Below are 23,709 nucleotides of genomic sequence, written 5' to 3'. Positions count from 1 at the left end.
TCTTTCCTTCGTGTTGTTCTTCCATATATTCAAGCAATATGTCACTGTTCGATACTGTCTACAGTAAAATGTAAATGATAAATGGCCTGTACTTATATAGTGCTTTTACAAGTGAGGAGACTTAACCTAAGTACTTTACACTACATTCAGTCATTCACGCACACACTCAAAAACTAATGCTGGCAAACTACATTGTAGCCACAGCTGTCCTTGGGCTCACTGGCAGAAGCGAGGCTACCGTTCATTGACCATCCAAAGTAGGCAATGCGGGAGAAGTTTCTTGCCAAGGACACTGAAAGCTGGTGCCGCATCTAGTGCATCTGACACCTCCATCGCCCCAGTAAGATGGAGGTGTCTCTGAATCCAAATGGTTGCTTTGTTTTACCTTTTCAAACATCTGTCTTGGCCTAATCAACATTGAGTTTTTTTTTTTTTTTCTATGTGCATCATATAAAAAAATATCTTATTTGCAAGATAGTTTTGTTTCACTTATTCAAACTCATTTCAGTAGCTTTTCTGATAGCAAATTAATCTTCCATAATACTGTCACTGCCTTAAAATTTAAATATTATTAAAGATACAGACCTAAGCGGAAATACTAAAACTGACATTATCAGTTGGGAAAAATGAACCATCATTCTTATGATTGCTGTTTATGTTATAAGAATGCATAAATACCAAGAGCTGGGTGGAATGGAAGCAATATTTTTGCATTAATCAGTAATGTTAATTAGGAATGTTTGATTAGGAAAATGCTCCACCCTTTAAATATGACATATGGTTTTTTGCTGGGCCAAACTAGGTAAAAACTGCAGCTTGTTATTTCCCATCAATCTTTTTGTTATTGTTTTTATACCTGCTTGTTTACTGACTTTTGCCTTAACTTGTAAAGATTTAGATACAATTTGATATGTGGAGGTGAAACAGTAGATCCAACTAGCACAGGTCTCTGATTAAAGCTTGGGATAATAGGAGACTTTTGAAGCAGAAGGTCAAGAGTTAAACCAAAGATAATGATATTACTAATAACAACCGATCTGACAGGATAGTTGATTTTATGTCTGACATGTTTTGAAAAATTGATAAATTCGATAAATTGGTAAAACGTAAGTGTAAATGTTTATTCTTTTAAAGTATTAAGGAAGACTAGACTTGAGCTGGTTTGTAAATGTGCAATATCTTAGCATAGAAAAAAGCTAATATTTTACCTTTTATTTTTTTAAATCATTAAAGCATGAGTTGTCTCTTAAATAATCGAACATACTAATTGTTATACTTAAGTAGCATAAATCCAGCTTTACTTTAACCTCTATACCTTAATTATGATTAACAGGTTATCCCATAAGGGAGATGTGGTTATTTTTCATATTTCCATTCTAAATGGTGTGACCATTTGTTTGCTTTTGGTTTTTTTTATAAGATTATTATGTAAATAAACTTTTATCTGACTGTGAAATGTCTTAATACTGTGTGTCACCTGCTTTACCTGTATTTGTTACATTCTTGTTTTGCATAATAAATGCGTTTGTTGAAAAAAAACTCATCCCTTCTTGACAGTGAAATTGTAAGAACAATTTACTTCTCCTCCCTGTTGTGAGCAACATAGTTAACTTGAAAACAGGGGTGTCAAGACAAGCTCCTACTGCCAAATAATACCTTATTTGGTCAAAGCCATACCAATCAAGTTTTGTATATGAAAATAAAGGAAATTTTACAAATTAACCTGCGAACCGTCCTACAACCCCACTCAACCTCGAGTATCCATTATATTTTAAGATAGGTGCACCAGAAATCTAAAATGATCATTTGTTAACCAATTGCAAACTACAAATAGGTGATCAGATTATGACTCTAGCAACAGTTCCGTTTAAGGACGCAAGTTAATGTTTTTTTGTATAATTTTGTAATACAATAATATGGATGACCGCTAATACGACAGGATGGCAGGAAACTGGGGTATAATACTGTTTCCTGGCAAAATATATATACCCTGTACCTTGGCATCTGCCGTCGCGCTGTGTTGTTTCAGAGTTGTGCCGTCAACATAAATACATTACCAAGTTATCCTCAAAACTGTCACCCCTAAAAGGATTTTGATACTTGAAATGATACAAAAGAACTCTGCTGTCAAGTACTTGTCCTGGCCCTGTTCCTCCTTTGGTTAGCCTGATGAAGATCATCATGATAAAGGAAAGCTATAGATAACTAAATAATGCAGCAGTTTATCTATGGCAATGGCTATCCCTCTGTGTCCCTTTCTCACTTTGCTCACTCAGTCACATACACTATCATTTTGAGAAACACACTTTTCACTTTAACACAAGACACAATTCTGTCATTCAATCCCTCAGCTAAATTTTTTAACTATTTATTTTCTCTAAACTAAACTAATCTTACCTTTAATCCAGTAACTGCTTGTGCTGCGTGAATGATTATTTGTTTTAAATAAATCAGTCGATGCCTTGGTGTCCTGTAAAATATCCTACTCTGTGTTACAGATTAATCTTACAGCTGCTATAGGCAGCTGCTGCATATGTAGGCAGCTGCTGCCAAGATTGCCAAATGTTTGTTGGGGGCGTCTCTCAAGGTTACCCGGTTCTGGCTTGGTGAATAGTGGCATCTGGTGGAAATTACTGGAATATGCACAGCAAAAAACCTTCATCTGTTGCTGATCAAACATCTGTCTGTTTAGATGGATGGATGAACAGACGGATAGATAGATAGATAGATAGATAGATAGATAGATAGATAGATAGATAGATAGATAGATAGATAGATAGATAGATAGATAGATAGATAGATAGATAGATAGATAGATAGATAGATAGATAGATAGATTGTTGATAGTTGTGGTGATTTGCTGCATCTTATTTCAAGTAACGTAACAGTCGTGAAAGGTAATTAATTAGATTACTTTTCCACTGAAAAACTACATGAATTGTGTAATTACCAGGCCTTCGCCAAACTTGAGGACTTTTGAAGAGGTACTTAATTAGAGTCAGCTGTGGTGTAAAAAGGTTTCATCTTACATATCCAGAACGGTAGCTCTTCGGGATTACATGTAGAGACTTATGGATTATACCAGAGGAAAGCAACCTGTGGCTCTAGGGCCCCCCTTGAAGCTCGCTGGAGCTTTTTCAAGCAAGCAAAATGAAGAAAGATGGATTTCTTTGTTTCTTCCTTTCTTTTAATATAATGTGTGGGAGGACAAACAAATGTTCTTTGTGTTTTCTATTGCTGTAAAAAATTGAATAATTCCATAAATAAATTTAAACAATAAATGTAAACCTTTCTATCAAATACGATTCACGTCATAGCCTGCAACACCTTTCAGCAGGGGATGGTGCCAAACCAGTGGGTGCTCTGTAATTAAATTATGTCGCAATTATGTTTGTTTACATAGCCTACTTACCTTATCAAAAGGCTGCTGTTTTGAAAGTTTTATTGCACTTTGAGTTTTATTGCATTGTTGTCCCAATAAGGAAGAGGATTTTGTTGTTACTGTGGTTTGAAGAGGACTGCAATTTATTTCTACAAGGAGGTTTAAAACTACAGGAGTCCTATTCATATTTCAATTTTTTTTTTTCAAAATAATAATTTATTGTATTTCTATAATTCCATCAAGGGCTGCTCAGTAGGTTCTGGGTTTGATTCCCAGCCAGGGGTCTTTCTGCATGTTTGAGTTGCATGTTCTCCCTGAGCATGCGTGGGTTCCCTCTGGTTACTCCAGCTTTCTCCCACAGTCCAAAAACATGACTGTTTGGTTAATTGGCTTCTCTAAATTCTCATTACAGTATGTGTGAATGGTTGTTTGTCCTGTTTGTCCTGTTTGTTGCCTTGCGATGGACTGGCGACCTGTCCAGGGTGTACCCCACCTCTTGCCCGTAGACAGCTGGAGTTAGGCACCAGCACCCCATGCAACCCCACTTGGGATAAGCGTGACAGAAAATGGATGGATAGATGGATAATTCCATTGATTCAAGAAATCATAATACATTAATACTGTAATGGAAGTTAAACTTAAAGTAACAAATATCATACAGCAGATAGTCACATGGTGTGTATTTTTCTCCAGAATGTGCTGCATGGAAAATAAACATTTAATCATGAATGCTTATTATGTATTTAAACCTACTTAGTCATTGTGATAGTGGGCAAATATACACGCAGAGCCCTTAGGAGGCTTATATATAAGCCTGTAAGGTTTATAATTTTTTTGGTTTAATATGGCTCTTTGAACATTTTGTGTTGCCGACCCCTGGAATAGACAGTAAAGCCCTTGAGGGTCCTAAAACTTCTATACGCGTCTCTGCTTCATCATACCTGACTCCAATATGACCTCAATAGCACAAGCTTGGCAGACTGCATGCTAAAGTATTAGCCATTCAAAATTTACCCACTTTCCTTGATTGGCCCTTGGCTGGTCCCCTACAATTCCTTTTTAAACATTATTTGTCATAAAATATTCTTTCTTTAATGATTTGTGGACATTCAGATCTAAAGAGAAGCATAGTCTCCTGGTCAGACTTTGTAATTCAGTGAAAGGGTGGAGTCAGAGTAAAAAAATATGCAAGAGGGGGTCACTCCACTGGCTGGAAGTCGGAAGGGATTTCGCTGGGAGTTGGAGGGAAGTGGGCTGCCATTTGGCTGGCGTTTGACTGGGAAGGGCCATTTTGAACGGCTGCTACCATAGTGAGGTAGACATTTTATTTGGTTATTAGGGCATCTAAAATCTGCTGTAAGGGGCATCTAAAAGCTGCATGACACCAAGCACAAACTCTGAAACCCAAGTTGATTTCCTGTCAAACATGAATAATTTTATGTTGGTGGGCTGTTGTGGGATCTTCTTAAATAACGCTTTAAGGGGACACTTATCATGGTTTACTTGTGGGATGTGGTGTCTTTGGTGTAGTGAAAAATGAGAAATGATAAAACGTATGTAATGGTATAATTAGGCTCTGATCAGGATGATTGATTGAGAAGAACCTTGGGGCACTTGCTGACCCCCTATCTAATGATTCTCCTCATTCTGGCCCATGATTGCTGTTACAGATTCCAATTAGAGAGCATGTGTAGAAGCCTGAACTGGGCAGGGATGGGCCTTAATTGCCTTGAGTTATCATCTAGACTCAAGTAATTGAGCCCCCATCTTAAGGAGCAGCGCATATGACAAATTGATTTAATACCAAAGAGATTCTCCATCCCTAATGGCTCTCTGGCTTCTTCACTCATGGGCTGCAGGCACAGAATTCATTGTGTGTTGATTACTGAGCAGCCCAAACCTTTTTTGTCTTTCTGTCCACCCACTTGATAGAGTTCAGCAACAGACACATATCGCCTCGAAGTGCTTTTTAAAGTCCCATGCCTGTATTTTTCCAAAGCTCATTACTTATCACCTAGTGTTTGGATGAATGTAAAGCATATTGCCATAGATTTTTCTAGGGCGTTAATCATGTCAGTGTTGCAGAACAGGACCTCAGCAAATGTGTCCTATCATAGCCTCCCCCTCTTAGAAACTAGAACAAGGTGTGTTCCTAGGAAGCTGTAACACTACTGAAACACCAAGTTGCTGAAAATCTAGATCAAACTTATTTGTTTGAGTGACCTTCCAGTCTATCTTTTTTCCATTTTATGTTTTTTTTTTTTAGCACTTTGAATTATCTTGCCAATGAAATACACCATCAGAACAGTTTAACAGCAGCAACAAAAACAGATGAAATTAAATAGGATCTATATGTCTTTTCATAGTTATTTTGTTGTTAAATAGTTTTCTTTCTGTCTTTTTCTGTTATCAAAAAAAAGTATTTCCACCAAGAGCAGAGAAAATGTCTTTGCTAAAAAGACAGGCATCCTAATCAGTGGTCTTGTGGCGCTTCATGCCATCTTGGCTGCTGCGGAAAACCTCATTTGGTAATTAATCTGTAAGAAGTGACTCCTTATTTCATGATGTATTTAGTAGATGAAGGAATGGAGATAACCAGGTGCCCTTGGTGGAAAAGTCTCCCTCACCATCTGTGAAACTTTAGAAAGTATATTGGAGAGGTTCAACAGTAAGCTAACATGCTATCATCATAGAAGGAAGTAAAGAGTAAAGGCATAGCCAAAGGTCCAGTGCCCAAGTTTGAAGACCTACCAAACCAAAAGCACCTAAAAAAGACTATGGTTAACCTTCACCCTTAGTATTATTCTCATGTAGGTGAGAACAATTGGCAGAACTTTTGTCACTCTTTTGTCATTTGTCCAGAGGCAGAAATTTAAAAAAACATAGTTTACACTAAGTTTTGGGGAAACAGAGAACTCACCTATCCTAAAGAACAGAAGTTGTTTGCTCCTGATTCTACCTTAAATATATATTTTGATTACAAGCTGTCATCTGAAACATTGAAGGTGCTTTTTAGCCCTCTGAGTCAAACTGAGCATATGTTGGAACCAGTCTTTCAGATTTCAACTCTAACGCAGAAATAGCATGTCAACCAGGTCAAGTCATCACAAAGATCAAAATATTTAGAATGAAGCAGGTCTTCTCTGCAAGAAAAAGAACCTGTGTGTGTTTGATTGTAAGGGGAACATCAGTACAAAGAACCGCAACACTTTTTTGTTTGTTGACGAGGTGTGGTGCATTACCGCTCAGATGTGTTGACTGGCAGTCAGTTCTGGTCCCCTCCAACTTATCCAGTCAGTCCGCATTCTGGTGCAGAGGTTGGACGGCCCTTGAATATTCAAACCTCCAGATTACTACACTGCACTACAAAAGGAAGTAAAAAATACAGCTGTTTATTTGACAAAGCCTCTTCATGCCATTTAAGAGTGACACCAATTTCTTTCCTGGAGTTTTTCCATAATGTGTTGATAAGTATGAGCTAAATAACGAGATGTCTGTAGATGTTTACATTTGCAAACCATCACCAGCCAGAGCTGCTGCTCGCTCGCCATGTGTTCCATGCGGATCTATCGGCGTAGTTACAAATTTTAAAAATTCTATGTGTTGCGTGCGAAAATTCTGGCTTCATGGAGTCCGTTGATTGCCGTGAAAGCTCAAATTGTCATAATTTGGCCACACGGACATTGCGGATGCTTCAAGCATAAATCCAGCTATAGGCTCGGACACAGTGTCTCTGGTGCTGGGCAGCAAGTCGATAAGAGCTACCCCCAGCTGCTTGTGAAGTTTACTGTGGTCCTGCAGCTTGTGATTGGGTTACTATGGCATGATTCCAAACACCGCTGAGGCTGCGGACGAACTGTTGTCTGGTTGAGAATGGACTTGCAGTTTAACAAGAGGGGTAAAGGGGCAGACATTCAAGTCCTCTCAGAAGGTTACCACAACCCTGCAAATCAGGGTGTAAAGAGGAAGAAACAAAAGAATTAGTGTTTGAGAATGGGTTGTATGGTGGAGGATCTGGTGTGTGTGTTTCAGCATGTTTTGCAGACACAAAGCAGTTTTCAGATGTTCCACACATCCTTGCTTTCATCCTGTCTTCATTTGCATCTCCTTGTTTTGCTGTTTTCTAAAACATCTCTCAGCTTCATCCATCATCCAACATTTTAAAGAGGCCTTTTGTTTTCTCAAAGTCTGTTACTCTTCCTGCCTTAAATTCCTTTTAGCCACTAATTTCTTCTCATATTGGTTTATCTATCTTCCAACTTTTTTTAGTGTTGCAACATTATCAGAACCTCCCTGAGGAAAATCTGCAAATGCGATCCAGTCATTAATGCATGCAGTGCTTTAGAGCCCACGTTTTATTAGCATAAAATCAAATGTTTCTCCTTGGGGGTAGGCAATTTCCTGGAACCTTGTCTTTTTTCCCATTCTATTAGAACTGCAAATTTGTCCCATTATTCTTAACTAATTTACCCGTGTTCAATATGTACATACTGGTTAGACAGGTAACACTTGGATAATGACGGGGATCCCTCTATAGATTACTTATGTCTAAGTAAAATCAAGGACCTTCTGGTGATACCTACAGCCTTCCCTCTAGTGCTTTAGGGGGCCCTCTCAAGTAATCCTTTTGTGAATGTTCTTTTTGTTCTTAGGTGGAAAACGCCACATTAGCCTACCGTTCCTCTCCCCAATAGAAAGAGTTATCAGTATTTAACTTGTTTTATTTGCTCTGTATTTAAACACCTTAAGTTAGGTTCTTTAATATTATACTGATTTTATTTATTTTAGTTTGATTTAGTATTTTTTCCCAAATACATTTTTGGAACTAAAATTTCATTTATATTTAGTTTTCTAAAATAATCTTTCTGTAATCTATTGAGCAGTTTTCTAAATTTTCTCTTAAAATAAATGACTTTAAACTGTGCCAACAGAAGATTTATCCATCCGTCTCAAAGCAGGAGTTTGCATCTCCCGCCGACCCCTAGGGACTTCGACGACAGAAGTCCTTCCTCCCTTAAACTTCTAAATGGGGTGCTGGAACACTGCTGCTTCAAGTGGTACCTGACTCTGCTGACAAATGCAGTCTTTGGAAAAAAAAAAATCAGTAATAGCAGATCCTGCTGACAATGTTAAATTGTCATAGGAAAAAAGTGTTCAACTATGCAATGCAATTAAATAAAGTAGATCAATAGTAATTGAGTCAGTCAGCACATTTTATATTTGCAAAGATGATAACAAGACAATCATAACAGCCATCACAGCTTGATGTCCTGCCCTGTTCTTATCTAGACAAGATTTATCTCGCTAACTTGAAGGTCTCCACATAAATGTAACCCATACATTACAGACATTTGAAGAAAACAGTAAAATGTTGAATAAATCTTGAGGGGAAGGAGTCTAGCCTGTTCTAAACAATCCCTAATACACAAAAATATCTGGGCAAATCCCGAGTGAATACAAAAAAAAACAATCAAATGAAAATCAGCACTGATAAATCAATATATATAAAGGGAATTAATAGGAAACAGATTTTTCCAATCACAGAAGATGCTCTGAGGACCTCAGTGATATAGTCCAAGTTATACATGGGTAAACAGCTTATTTTTCAGTTGACATTGCGTATATTTAATTCCAAATCCCACATGATCTTAGATTATTACATCTTACATTATTTGGCAGAATCTCAGAACCAAAGAATCTCTGTGCCAAATGATGATGATAAATCAATTGCCTGCCCTGCTCTGCTTCTAATTTTCTAGTACTCACTGCCTTAACTGATTACATAGGTTAACTTTAGGTATGACTTGTGAGCCAATTGGAGGCAGAGAAGGGCGGTTTACGCTGATGTTAATTTTGCTCAAAAAACGTTTACAAGTTTACTCTAAATAATTTGCCTTGACGATTTTTAAAGAATCAAGCTAGTCAAACAACTCAACTTGCCAGTCAAACAACATTTTCATTTCCTAATTACAAACATCCTCATGAATTAACATTAGTCAGCACTTCAGCTAATGTTAGCAAGGCTACCCTGTTACGGTTAGGCCCACATCGATGCCCACTCTGCCCCCCATCCCCGTTGGACAAGATGTTGTCAGTAAGGGTGCATTTTCGCCCTTAGCAAAAGATGTCGCCACAACTTTGGATGTCTGCTACGTTAGGTGGGTTTGGGTCATTTTTATCGTTGGACCTCGTCAATTATGTTAATAACATGTCAGGGCTCGACAGTACTGGGGTAGGAGAATATATCACTGTTAATGTGTTGGAAATGCATTTTATTTATGTTACATATTGTTATGTTATAGATTGTTTTATTGAATGGTTTGAATGATGAATTCCAATCATCATATGATATAAGTATATATGTCTATGAGTTACACCAAGCTAGTCTTTATTTCAACTTTAAGAGTTTATCAACTTTTCAGTTTATCCAATTGGTTTTGATGCATTTGATTTAATTTTCAAATATAATCTGAAATATGAACAAGGATGTAAAATTCACATCTAAAATCTTTTATTTAAATAAAGTTTTTGAGAAATAACTCAAACACTATGTTTGCCTCAACTGTATTGTATATTCATGCAAGCTGCCTGTGTGACCAGCAATACCAACAAACTGCTCCTGATTAAGTTGTGTTAATTTTTTAACAGTAGCCCACACTAACTGTTGCAAATCAGCTTTTCAAACAGACAGTTTACAAAGGAAACTACTGACTTATGAAGTGAGAGAATAGGTGTTATCCATAGATGTATTCAGGAATAAGGAATAGTTCACTAAAAATCCATAATTGTCTCTCACTGGTCTATGGGCCAGTGTTTAGTTGTTTCATAATCCTTCCTTCCTGAGATCAAATAGCAGAAATTAGATGACCCTGAGTAAATACTACAACGGAATTTTGGGGTAAAAAGAGGGCAAGTATACCCACATCTCCAGGGACCACAACACTAATGGAGGACAACACACATGTATCCCTAGGAAAGTTTCTACATTTCAAGCATAGATACTGTAGTTTTAATAGAAATATGAGATCCATGTATTTATATTCTTAGTGTTCATGTCTGCTAAAACTGGCATACCTCAAAAATGGATGATTTACACTTGCTGTGAAGGCAAAGGTCTTTAATATAAGTCTGTAAGAGTGGCGTGTTTGGACTTTAATTTCCCATTAGCATTAGCCTTTTTGACAGGTCTGACGTTCGCCTTTTAATAATGCATAATAGAAAAATGTCAACAGTCATGGCACAGGTTTCTTGTCTTCACACAAAGGGCGCCTGATAAAATGCCTCTAAAGTCTCCATAAATATAACCTTGATTCAATTTGCTGTTTTGATTGCCATGAGAACCAAACTGTCACCACAGATCATATTATAAAGCCTTGGGACTCTGCTTCAAGAAGTATTCCTTGCCTATTTTGCATACCCGAATGGAAAGCAAATAACTTAGGGACTGTAAACCCAAATTACATGTGTGATGCCTTATTTTAAAGTTAACACCTTCTAGTTTCTGAATATATAAATGAATTGGGTATAAATTGCAAGCTGCATCAGTTCAAAATTACTTGCGAGACCATTGTGCACGCTCTTTTTAAAAGCTGCTGTTCTCATGATTCATACAAGTTTACTGTGTCCGAGCAGCCACCCTAGCCCCTAAATCCCTCAATCACTATATAGACCGGGGACTTTATAGTGAACTTAGTCAACTTACCGCTCGGACAGATGATCACATCTCCGTTGGTCCACTGCAGGGTTCTTGCACCATCTTTGTTATTAGTCGCCGCTATCGGATAGCTGCACCCTATGGTGACAGCGGGCCACTTTGATAGCAAATCCCATAAAGCTTTATCAGGAGAGCTCTCTGCACAAAGCTCTTTGGAGGTCTTTCATTATGACCCTTGGCCATTTTCAAAGCACTGTGGTGAGAAAGGTGAACTTCAATGACTGTCTGAAAACAAAGCTTACCACAGATCTACGCCTGAAATCGCGCATGCACAGAAAAAGATAGCTAACAGGACGAGCATGTAGGAAGGGCTTACATAAAGATATCACCAGAATGATTGACAATTAGGATGACCACTCATTTAGATAATCCCCCTGGAAATAAAAGATCGTCATCAAACCATCATGGATGGTTTGAAGTATGACCAAAAGCTGGAGAAGACGGCAAGCAAAGGGTTAAGCTAAAAGAATGGACACCCTTGCAAATATAGCATCCAGAATGCACCTATTTCTTTTCTTTTGTATACATTGATGCTGCTTTTAATGTCTTCCCCTTAAGTTGTCTTCCCTTGGTAAGATTACCTTTCAATATTCATAGCAAGTGGTTTCTAGAATGTCCCTTCTTGTACAAAATAACTGCTTTATTGCACCTCAGTAGTGGTGAAGAATAAAACTCCATAGATTCCTAAGTATTTCCTGTGGAGGAAAACATGGACCTTCATGGGTGGCACATGTGAAAACTCTGGTTCTGTCTGTGTGTCCCTAGGCAGCTATTGTTAAAACTTGCCATCAACAATGTGTGAGTTGGTGATTAAGTTAATGTACTGCTTTGGAATCCTTGGACTTGATAAATTATTTTATAATTCCTAGAGGTGCGTTTGGCATGATATTTTTACCAGATATTGGTAACAATCCATGCAATCCACACATTGAAAGAAATCAAGCTATAGATATCCAGAAATTAAGTTATGTGTAATAAGTGAAATGGCAGACGGAAAACTTATTTAACACTCGTTCCGAAATTCATTGAATACTTTGTACAGTATAGCCTTTGTTGGCAAAAACAGCGTAATGTCTCCTAAACCAGACCAGACTATATTCTCCCAGTATTTCACAGGCTTGTTTAAATGTTATGCAGCAAACTTTAAATGAGCTTCAAAATGCTTTTTCTTCAGCAAGGGAGTCTTGAATGGAGAATGTGCATAGTCTGTCTCCTCACCATTTTTGATACATCCAACTACTGCAGAGTCATCAGAAAACTTCTGAAGGTGGGAGCTCTCTGTGCAATAGCTTAAGTCTATGGTGTATAGGGTGAAGAGAAAAGGAGAGAGGACAGTCCCCTGTGGGGCCCTGGTGCCGATGATCACCTTTTCTGACATGCAGTGCTGCAGGCGTGCCTACTGTGGTCTGCCAGTAAGGTAATCCACAATCCAGGAAAAAATGGGGGCATCCACCTACATCGCTTTCAGTTTCTCACCCAATTGAGCAGGCCTGATGGCGTTGAATGCACTAGAGAAGTCAAAGAACATGACTTTCACAGTGCTTGCTGGCGTGTCCAGGTGGAAGTAGACACGGTTGAGCAGGTAGATAATGGCACCCTTGACTTCTAGTCGGGCTGGTAGGCAAACTGGAGGGGATCCAGACATGGTCTGACTATGGGCCAGAGCTGCTGCAGGATGAGCTTCTCCAGGGTCATCATGATGTGAGACATCAACGCCACGGGTCTGTAGACCTTGGAGCCACTGGGGTGTGGTGTACATGAATGATGCATGACGTTTTCTACATCACACGGACCTTGTGAAGACTGGCTGGAGATGCTGTGGAGGACTCCAAATAGCTGGGGGACACAGACATTGGACACTCCAGGGCTAACATCAATGCGGGCCTGCACACTTGCCTGAACGGAGTCTGCTCAGTTGTCCCCTGACAGGATCAGGGTTGATTGTCAGTGTGGAGGTGACAGGAGGGTCAGGGGTAGAGGTGTTATGCGTCTACTGAATCTGTCTGACTCTTTTTAAACATTCCTCTCCTCTCTCCTAATGTCTGGGTCAGATGTTTAGTTCATTCATCATTCATCTGTCTCCTTTAGTGATGATAATGTGTAATAAGTATAGTATTTTTGTAGCTTTGGAGGCAAGAGTGTCAGATTTAGAGTCCATGCTTTGAGCTTTAAAACATCCAGGAGTTAGAGTTGACTCATTTGTTAACTGCCTGGAGCTGCCAAAACCAGGGACACGTTCACGTAGTGGTTCTTCAACAGCACCCAGGCGACTGGGTGACGGAATGCAGAAAGCTTAGTTGTGAATCTTTACCCACTGGTCACCACCAACCTGTGCATGTTTCTGACCAATTTTTCCCGCTTAGTGACGCACCCACTGGGAAGCCCACTCTGGTAATTGGCAGCTCCATAGTCAGAAATGTAGTAGAACTCAGTAACGACCCCTCATCTGAGGTCACCAAAATTAGTGTTGAAGTGTGTAAGTTTGCTAAAACAATTCGCTCTTGTCCCCTCCCTCATCTTACCGCTGGTTGTCTAGGTGGTGTCCTGAGAATGATGTGGGCTACATTGATAATTTGCAATCTTTTGGGGGGAAACCTGGTCTAATACTAGTTAACTTCATACTGCCTTAGACAACATAGCCCCTTTTAAAAGGAACAAATTTAAAAGTAGAAAGCTGGCTCCCTGGTTTAATACAGAGCCGGGCACTGTGAAACAACATGCTAAGAAATTGGAAAGGAAATGGCACTTTACATGCCATGCCTTCTCCCGACTCTTAGCACTAATGATTTTTTGGGATTATTTATAAATAAGAATGGTTCCATTAATAATAAGGTCTGAGTTGTCCAGGCTCCTCCTCCCTCCCCTTTTCCTCTCCCCCCTGCTTCTCCTTCTCCGGTGAGAGAGACTCATCGGAGAAGGAGTCCTTATTGGCCTTGGGCAAGCGATGCTCTCTACTCTCCTGAACTGACTGACGAGCAGTCATTCGAAGTCAGGAGGCAGATCCAGGTTCAGTCCACAGGCAGAAAGCAGCAGGAGTCCGAAGACAAGTCAGGCAAACAGATCTGAAACAGGAGGCAGGATACGGAGTGCTTTCTTGTGATTGGCTTACACAAGAGAGCTTTGCTATCGGTTGGCAAACCATCCCTGCTTAAAAAAATGCATTTGGGTATTGAAGCACGTCAGGGCAGTCTCAGAAATCCAAACACAAATGCAGTAAAGTTTAAAGACCACTGGTGCTTTCTAATTTAATTTATAATTGTTTATGGACCAGAAAGACTACGGTGAATCTTGTTCTGTACATGTGTGGATCTTTTGTGCTTGAGTGAACCGTGCTCTGTGTGCATGGATTTTGTATTGTGTGTGTGGACCATGCCACTTTCAATTCTACTGTTGCAATTTTCAACATTTATATAATTACTTTAAATACAAAATAATTTATGCATTTAGCACTTTTAGTGTTAAATGGTTTTTGGCCCCCTTTGAAATGTTTTCTGATGGTATAATTTTGATACTGTTGTCCTAGATATTTAGACAGAGATGTATGAGTTGCTGTTGTAGGAGAAGGTGAGATGGAGCAGAAAGTGCTACAACTGTCACCAGCTCTCTTAACTGCAAGGAAATGGAACAGAAAACATGTGACCCCAATATTTTAGGCTCATACATCAAATTCTATCACCCTCACAACTTTGCTGACCCATTCATACTCTTTCCCTCAATCTTCCCTGTCACTTCTTCCCACATCTCCGTCTCTAGTCAAAGTTGCTCATATGGTCAGGAAACCCACAGTAGGTAAGTGCAGTATGTCCTGTTTTAACCACCTGCTGCTGTAATTTTCCATCTGGTCTGATGCTCACCCTCTTGCCAGTCTGTAACAAATTATGGGCTTCTTCTGTATTGCAATGGCTCTGTTCTTGTCACAGATTGCAGTCCTTGTAGCAGTCAGTTGAAGTTACGTTAGCATAAAGCTTTAACACTATGTAAAAAGTCATATCATACTCTTTTCAAATAATTAAAGAAAATTATGACATAAAAACTTCATATGCATCATTAAGAATTCATTAAAATCTAGTTTGCTTTCAAATTGATTACTCCATCTCTGTGTCCAAAAATCTGAGTTGAGCAATATTTTTCCTTTTCTCAGAGGACTTTTTCTTCTGTCTGAAAGGATTTAAAGCTGCAAAAAACTTTCCATCTCCAGGATATCCCGATGGCTACCTGCCAAACTCTCAGCCAACGGTTTACTGAAGATTACTTCAGGCATGACTTTATCTCAATCTTTGGTTCTCTGAGTCCTGACCTTTTATTGCTTATCTTAGGTCACACCACGGTAAGCAAAACACTACCACTAATCACCATACAATTTACCCCGAAGCCCTGCCCATTATTAGAATATGACAGCCCTCGCGCGAGTCCTGGTTCCGGGAGCCACGGACCCTCCCTGGACCAGGGCTCGCACATGAAGATGGAGAGGAGTGCAGCACGCAAAGAGCGTCATGGGGTGGTTACATTTTGACCTCACGTCTGCATCTCTCTCCCTTCTGTGGCACCTGTCTCCTCGCCTATTTTTTTTTTTTTCCTGCTGAACTGCTCGGGACACGCTGGTATCTGGTGGACCCCTCTCGTACATGAGATGGGTGTGGTGTCCAGTACACCCTTCTAGGAATGCGTGAGGCGGGCTCCGCTGGAACCCTCCCTTACCGCCTGGGTGGTGGTGGTGGTGGAGCTTGGGGACCGGATGACCCGTGTGAGAAGGAGTTTTAAAGTTATTAGATACTATCGTTTCAGAGATGTTAAAGATCATTTTTTTAGTTCAGATAATTTTTTTTGGACATTTGTCTTTAGGCCATATGTAACGCATGTATAGAAGTATTCCGGCCCAAGGCCGGATCTCCGGCTCGTAGTGATTGCCCGTGGTTAACAAAAATCAGTCGAAAATAAATTGATGGTAAATAAATTTAAAAAAGACAATAAAAATCCCTCTAGAATTTGTATGCCAATGGTAGCAAAGGAGCGCTTTGAAACTAACAGTATTAGCCAATCAGAAGAGGAAGGGGGCGGGTCTTAGGAAAGCATGTAAATCATCCTCTCGTTTCTTGCTCAAGTCACCAGATAGAATGTGGTACAGTGCTGAAGTTCTACATGTTCAACAGAGAGATGTATAAAAAGTCAAAAAATAAATAAATTAAACTTTGTGTTTGGAGAGAAGGACGATAGAGAGAACGGAATTGCATGGAGTGGGCACAATGCAGTTCATGGTTCCATTAATACTAATATCATGTCACGACCATAGATAAAGGTCTTAAAAATAAATGTCTCTGGGCATGGCTGGAGCAGACGGGGCGAGATGGCTAGCCATTTAGCAGCTGGTGCAGGAAATTAGGTGACCAGACGCTTGCTTCTGCACGCTGTGCTTCAGGAAGCTTATTTACGCCTCCAGTGGCAAAAAGGTGCCACGCAAACATGGGTTAGACCCTGGTCATCAAGCTGCTGTTCCTGTGGGCCTGCACACTACACCTTTACCGGGCACTACGGCAACAGCTGATGTACCAGCGTCAATAACTGACCGTGTATGCGAGTTAAAAATAAGGTTGTGCGCTTTCCTCGCCAAACACAACACTTGGCAGCAAAACTGGATATCAAAAGAAATGTGGTACATGCAAGTGGTAGATATAGATGCACTTTTGCCATCTCCTGGCCGTTTTTGGTATTGGATTTTCAAAAGACAAATTTAGTCTTTAATCATTCATGCAATCTATATGTATATATATATATATATATATATATATATATATATATATATATATATATATATATATATATATATATATATATATATATATATATACAGTATATATATATATATATATTTATTTATTTATTTATTTATTTATTGCATTGAATAATATGTCATTCCTGTGCTGGCATTGAAAAAGAACAATAGAGATGTTTACCTTATTTATTGTTTCAAAATATGTAGTAGTTCTTCAGCCTCCCAGATCCTTCAATTTGGATCTGCCGTTAACCCTGGCAGCCTTATAGCATTTCCTGTCCAAATCTAACTATTGAAACTTCACAATAACAGCACAGTTGAAAGATAACAGTTGTTCTCTATGCATTACTTTTGAATTGGCTTGAAAAGACCACCAATTAATGGAGGAGCCCCTGAAGCACTGAAAAAGTAGTCTTGAGATTTGGGAGTACTTCCTTTTACATAGCAGGGCACAGATCACCTGTGTTAAGGAGAGGCAGCCACTGGATGGTGTCTGTTGTCAACATTATTTTCTCTATATGCCATTCTGATTTAAAAAGGCTTTGCCTCTATCACAGCAACAACCAGTCCCTGATTGGTTACTATGATGCAATATCACACAAATGTTAAACTCTAGCGGTCACTGCTCTGCTCTCTCTGCACCATGCCGTTGTTTGACAACACCTCGTTTTTGTCAGGTAGCCTGTAGAGAGAATTCACCACAGGCCGCTTCATTGCTCTTAACTGTATGGTTTGCAAAGGGATACTACGTAAAGCAACTTCCCTTTGCACTGAAACTGCATTTGGCATGAATGCACCCAGATATTATTATTTAGATTAGATTGGATCATACAGCAAACACTTGCCTTTTTTTACATTTCTTTTACAGGGGAGTTCTATGAAACCAAGCAAACTGTCATTTGCGCACCCTCAGGTTATCATTTTGCTCACATTGTGTAATTAGCACTTGTGCAGTCGTTTATACTTGTGATGATTATGGTCAAGTTCAGACACCATAGAAGGACTTCCTTTTTTAGATCCTTGAGAAGGGCAAACTTCAAACTGACCACCCAACTGGTTTTAGCAGAATTTTGTCTGTGGGGTAGGTATGTAATATGAATCTTCAGATCCTGAATGCAACATGTATACCAGCAAGCAATTTAAAACTCAGAAACCAATGTTAAAGATATACAGACTTACTAAATGACAAATCCTTTTTGATAAAATTATGAACATCAGGCTTTATTTAAAACCACAGGGTTTATGAGAGCTATAATCTAACACCCTGTAATGATATTAATCTCCTGGAGGTGGATTTACTGCTGCTCTTTCAGGATCATTTACACCTTCACGACTTTTCCTCCAGTGATCTTCAAATCCTTTTGTTAATCTAAATATTTAACTTGTAAACTCCACCTAAGCAATTTAATATTAGTGCTATTATTACTCTCCTTATTTATATTTCCCCCCCTGACAACTCTGCTATTGATCTGCTCTCAAACTGCTTTGCTTTTTATCAGCTTAATGTGCTGTGGGCTAATCTTAGAATTATGTGCTAAAGAGCTGATCCACACACTTCAGAAAATTCACAGAGCATAGAAAAATGTTTTGTGGTTGATTGTTAAAACTCAGTTGGAACACATTTTATAGGTGCCTTTTTCTTTTACATCCTCCGACAATGTGGTCAAAGGCCTCCCTCTAACACCGTGAGTATTGTGTCACAGGTTTTCAGGCACAGTACACAGTCATACCCAAGATTAAAGGCATATTTTCTAATATCCAGAGTACTTAACTTGGTTCCTGCTTTCTCCTGTTAATGGTTCAAATCTATTTTGAAAGTGGATGTACAGTAGAGTTGTTTTATTATTGGTATTTTGAGATTTAAGTGGATCTAGCAGTGTCACATTTTTTAGGGTAATGAGAGATTTAAAAAGAATCTCACATCAGTATGCCAAAATTTTTACTTTTATACTAGAACATTGTTTTGAAGTAACACTATTCTTGTTGGTGTATGATTCTCTTATTTTCTGGGCACCCCACAGGGGAAGAACCCATTTTTACACACTATATACACAAAGAAGATGGCCACAAAGCTTGTTAAAGTAAGACTTCTTCTGATGAGAGTTTTTGTCTGCTGAACTTCTTTCTTTCTTCTTCTGATTTTTTGTCAGTTTTACAGATATGTTTTTTTTTATTTTATAGTAGAATTCAGATTACTTCTTATTAATCTACCTGTCTGATTAAATCACTTCTTAAAGAAAAGAATTTAGACATAATCAGCCAAAAAATTTTGTGCTCTAATGGTTTACCAAAATTTACCAAATTCCTTTAAAGATGTTGTTTGAGAAACATTTTGATAAAACAAGAATAACACAAAGAAACAAAGTAAATAACATTATATTACTTATAATAATGATAATAATAGAAATCTACTCCTTCTTCTTTTCTGTAAATATCCAATTACCAGTTGATTTTAGTATCCTGCATTTAAACAAAAACCAAATTATCCTGAGCATGTGCGATTTGAAGATATATATTTACAGACAAAAGAAAAACAATGCTAATGAGTAAAAACAAAAACTGATGATAATCAGAGTTCTTTAACCTCCATGTACCTCATGAAAACCATATTTTGTACCGCTCTTTGAGCTGAGTCCAGCTTCAACATTGCTTAACCACTGCAACCTACCCTTGTTTAAATAAAGAAATAATAAACCTCTTTCAATTATAATAATAACTTTAATGCAGTTTACGCAGAAATTAAAAATGAAAAAAAAACAACAACACATAAATAGAAAACCACAGGGCCATTACTTTTGCTTTAAAACTAAACACAACTGACATCCAGAGGAGCACTAGATAAAAAGAAAAAAAAAAAAAAAATGTATATATATATATATATTGCTGTAAAAGCACATACATGTTTTAGATTGCATTCTCCCCTAAAATTATATTATTGTTACCTCCACAATGCAGATGTGGAGGTAACAAAGGGGAAAACTCACATCTCCACTTCATCCAAGCCTCTATCCTCCTTCCATGGACTGCAAGTGTACCATCAAGGTTTGTAAGACTTAGAAGTTCACCCTCATACCCCATGTTTCCCTGCTTTAGCCCCCTCCTTCCTCTCATCCATCCTTAGCCTGCTATGGGAGGAGAGAGGAATGCTGAGGAAGCACTATTGAAGCCAAGCTGCTCAGTACCTCTTCTATCTTCATCTGTCAGGCTGCTGTTGCTGCTCCAGTTGAGCTGCAGGGTTTAGTGTGTGAGTTTTGTTTATGTGTTTGTTTGTGTGACATGCATGCAGGTTGATATGTCAGCCTTTTTACACCAGGTAACCACTGTTTATATGTTTTAACCTTTATTATTGTACTTAGATCTATAAACTTCTTTCTGGGTAAAAGTTCTGGTCAGTATTGTTACAAATCTAATAAGCTTCATAGACAATTTTCTTCTCATGAGCCTCGGCCATTTTCAAAGAACAGCTGTGAGATAGGTGAGCTTCAAATGACTGAAACCATACTGTAGCTCACCACAGATATACGCCTGGAAGTGCGCATGGGCAGAAAAAGATAGCTAACCAGGTGAGCACGTAGGACGGCCTTACATAAACGTATCACCAGAATAATTGACAATTAGGAGGATCACTTATTTAGATGATCCTTCCGGAAATAAAAGATCCTCCTCTATACCTTTTATTATATTATAGTCATTATTTGCAACAGGTCTCCTAAAGGAAAAAGGAAGATGTGCTGTCTCTTTATGTCCTCGTTTTCTGTGTATGTGAGCAGCTTGCCCTGGCGAGTTTGCCTGCAACAATGGCATGTGCATTGAAAAAAACTGCAGTGTAATGGCTGGATCGACTGTGGCAACATTAGTGATGAGAAGGACTGCCATAGGTTGATCATGCAACTTTTTTTTACAGTCATTAAGGTCTTCTCGCCAAAATCTTTCCTTTCCATGTCCTCCTTTCTTAAAAAAAAAAAAAAAAAAGTTAATTTAAAAAAATCATAATGGCTTTCTTGCTGAGAGTCAGATGGGCAGATAGATACCTCTCTCATCTCTGTCTTGTAACTATTGCCAGCAGCCAGTTGGCTTAGCTCAGCAAAACGAGTGGGAGCAGGGGGAAACACTTAGCCGGCATCTGTCCTGAGATAACGAAATCTGAGGAGCATAAAAATGACAAGCTGTGGTTTTATGAGCCAGATCATATCTTATCCTCTCCTCAGTGGCACGCTTTCAGACTCCAGGAAATCATTCTGTGCTAATGGTTAAGAAATGGGGCACGACTTACCAACATTTTCTACTTTTTACACCCTAAACACTTTGAATTTAACACTCAGACATATTGTATATGGATAACCGAGAGTTTTTCTGTTATCTCAAAGCAAAGCTGCAATATCTGTTTTTAGTCTTCCAGCGCTATCATAACTGCTGAGATATGTGTTCACAAAGTTTAGCTATTTTAAAACCAATTTTTTAAAATCTGTATAACTATAATACCAATAGCACTGTGCTGGTTGGAGACATTTAATTTCAAATCTTATAATTCTTGGAAGAAAAATGAAGCCAAATGCTGAACTCTATCTTTGCTGGAAAACTGCTGCCTTTCTGTCATCAATGTAATTTCCTTATATATTTGTTTCTTGACAGCGTGAGTCAAATGAGTCGAAATGGGGAAACAGAGTTTGTCTTCCACAAGATTTTGTCTGTGACAATGTAAAGGACTGTGAGGCCTCATGCAAAACCTGTAAGAGGATATGATGAACACTTGCTTTGGACATGATCTTATTTCCAAATATTCCTCGTCACTGTTTTTTTACTGCTTGATTAATTTTATACCACCCTCCTTTTCTCTTTTCGTCAATATCTTTCTGATTTCTCTCTACCAGTCATAGATGCTCACAGAGGGCACAATTGCATTTCCTTTTGATTTTCATTTCTGTGAATAAGGAGGCATATTAGGCCTTAATCCCAATCAATACACCCAATCAATGCAATCTGCTCCTCAATCACTGCACATTGTGGATTGGAGCCTCACACTGTGTTCTCACTGATTGCATAGTAGTTTACCAGTTAAATGTGTGTTTTCACTTTGGTTCTTTTTCATCCCCTTTCACCCCCTGACTACTGTACATGCTCTTACTAAAGCTTTAAATGCGCCGGCTGCAAATGCATCAACAAGGTGAATGCTGAATGTGACCGTGTCAATGACTGCTCCGATAATTCAGATGAAGCTCTCTGTCGTGAGAAATTTGTCAATATTTGGTTTTTTGGACAGTTCTTTTTTTTTGTATTTCTTTTAAACTGCTGAAGCTGGCTCTAATCTTGTCAGTGTCATTCAAACTAGATTATAGTTGCTAAGTCGAGCTGCATGTTGAGCTGTCCGCCAGGAAAAAGAGCTCCAGGCCATGTGCTAATTTATTTTTATTCTTCTTTGAAAGCTGCCTCATCTCTGGAGTTTATATATATATATATATATATATATATATATATATATATATATATATATATATATATATATATATATATATATATATATATATATATATATATATATATATATATATATATATATATATATATAAATGGGGAAGATATATATATATATATATATATATATATATATATATATATATATATATATATATATATATATATATATATATATATATATATATATATATATATATATATATATATATATATATATATATATATATATATCTTCCCCATTTAAGTCTTTGGGTGTCTTAGATTCTTTTTTTATTTGTGAATATTACTGTATATCTTAATAGGATTTAAGTACTTTCTACAGCATTATCAGCACTTGGCCTGTTATTGTTCAGTAAATTCAGTCTTATTTTCTAGTTTCTATAAAATTTCTTTTTTTTTTTTAAATCTTGACATAGGCCTTTAAGGTCTTACAAGATGACATGCATCATAGGAGGGCAGAATGCAAAAAGTGGAGAGTGGCCCTTCCAGGTCAGCCTTCACTACTAGACATCTGGCCATGCTTGCAGCACCTCAATCATCTCGAATAGGTAGTTTTTGTCTGCAGTTCAATGATTCGAATTCTCCCCAGAGTGAGTTACACATTTCCTGCACTTACAGGCATGCACAGAAAAAATAAGTGCAGCTTTTAAGATTGTCTCTTTGCATCATACTATTACATTTTCACAGTTTGATTCTGCTGAAAAACAATCTACTAGAACATACACAGTACACAAAATATTACAAATTCCCTGCAAATTCTTGTTTCTAATTTCTGGCTCTCTTTCTGTGTTCATCGAAGCAGCCTGTTGGTGGTGCACTAACCATACTGTTCAGCCTGAGCACAGTCCTATTAGAGTCATTTATCATGACTGATTGTTTTTTCAGAGATTATTTCAGAATATCGAAATGGTTGAATTAATTAAGATGAAACATTTAAAAGTGTTAAACACTTAGATTTTGAAAGATTTGGGACTTTTATTGTTACTCTTTGAAGACATTGCCTTTGAAATTTTGTTATTTTTGATAAAACCATATTAATCTGAAAATGAACATAGCATGAAATATATATTGTGGAGGACCAGTGTAGCTCCCAGGATTCTATTGGAGTCCCTTCCTTTGGGAATATTATATAAAGGACAGCAGGTGCAATTTAAAGCACTGGTTTTTAATTGTCCGGTTTTCTTGTACAGTCCATATATTCATATTTCATTCACGTTAATATTCATCTCATGGCTGTAAAGCACAGCGGTAACAAGTAACATGACAGACAGATCAAGCATAAAGATTTGAACAATCCTGAAAAGAAAGCCAGGCATTTAATATAAGTAAAGGATTTACTAAATGTTTATAATATTTCTACATGGTTGT

Source organism: Cyprinodon tularosa, unplaced genomic scaffold, assembly GCF_016077235.1.
Source record: "Cyprinodon tularosa strain WSP-4 unplaced genomic scaffold, ASM1607723v1 ctg679, whole genome shotgun sequence".
In the NCBI taxonomy this organism is placed as follows: Eukaryota; Metazoa; Chordata; class Actinopteri; order Cyprinodontiformes; family Cyprinodontidae; genus Cyprinodon; species Cyprinodon tularosa.
The sequence above is the reverse complement of the archived record's forward strand: the minus strand, read 5'-3'. Positions refer to the sequence as shown.